The sequence below is a fragment of the Pteropus alecto genome, unplaced genomic scaffold, assembly GCF_000325575.1.
Source record: "Pteropus alecto unplaced genomic scaffold, ASM32557v1 scaffold21, whole genome shotgun sequence".
NCBI lineage: Eukaryota > Metazoa > Chordata > Mammalia > Chiroptera > Pteropodidae > Pteropus > Pteropus alecto.
In genome coordinates, this window is record NW_006436282.1 from 28317766 (window position 1) to 28318633 (window position 868).

Consider the following 868-nt stretch of genomic DNA (forward strand, 5'->3'; position numbering starts at 1 on the left):
GGAAACCCATGTGAACTTTAGTGTTTATTTTCCTAAGTGCATCTTCCCTAACACTCTCCATGCTTTCTATTCTGTGGTCATTTGTACAGAACAATTCAAAAAATTATCTTCATCTAATTATTATACCGGTACTTTTATTACACTGGAAAATGACTATACTATTCATTACAGGACACAAATCGCCATGGTCAGTCAGCCTTGAAGTTCACTACGGAAAGGCAGAGAGATGACAGTGCATAGACTCTCACGCCACTGGCATCGGCGGCACAAGGAAGGTCCTGCACAGTGACGCTTACCTATTCAGGGAACTCGCAGAAAACTGGTTAAAGGCCTTACCCAAAAGAGCCACCTCCAACAGTCTCATTATTCTACCATCCTACTTACATCAATAAATATTTATTGAATCAGTGAATGAACTCGTCATCAATAAACGACTATTTTGTAGGTTTTCATCAAGTAAAAATTATGTGGTCACCTGCCACCTGAGCACAAATAAGGCAGCGGGTTCAGGGCACAGTGAGCCGGTGTCGAGATGCCACAGGGGGAAATTCTAGCTTTCCTGTGTATCCAGAATGTGGTTTTCTACATTCTTGCTTGTGGCTAACCTGCATTTTAACTAATTCGAAGTGTTTGTTTATACGTGACATACAAGATGCATGCCACGTTCCCAAACCTCAGGGAGAAGGTGGGTTTCATCCCACCAGGATGAGAGGAGAGGGGAGTGGTGTACTGGAGAATTATGGGAAATTCCCATTGAAGAACCAAGGAAACAGACCACCCTGAAAATCCCAGCAAACTTCCAAGGGCTTCCATGTTTGGTTTGGCAACTTTTCAGAAGTGCAAAGAACGTGGGCGAGGGGGTATTCAA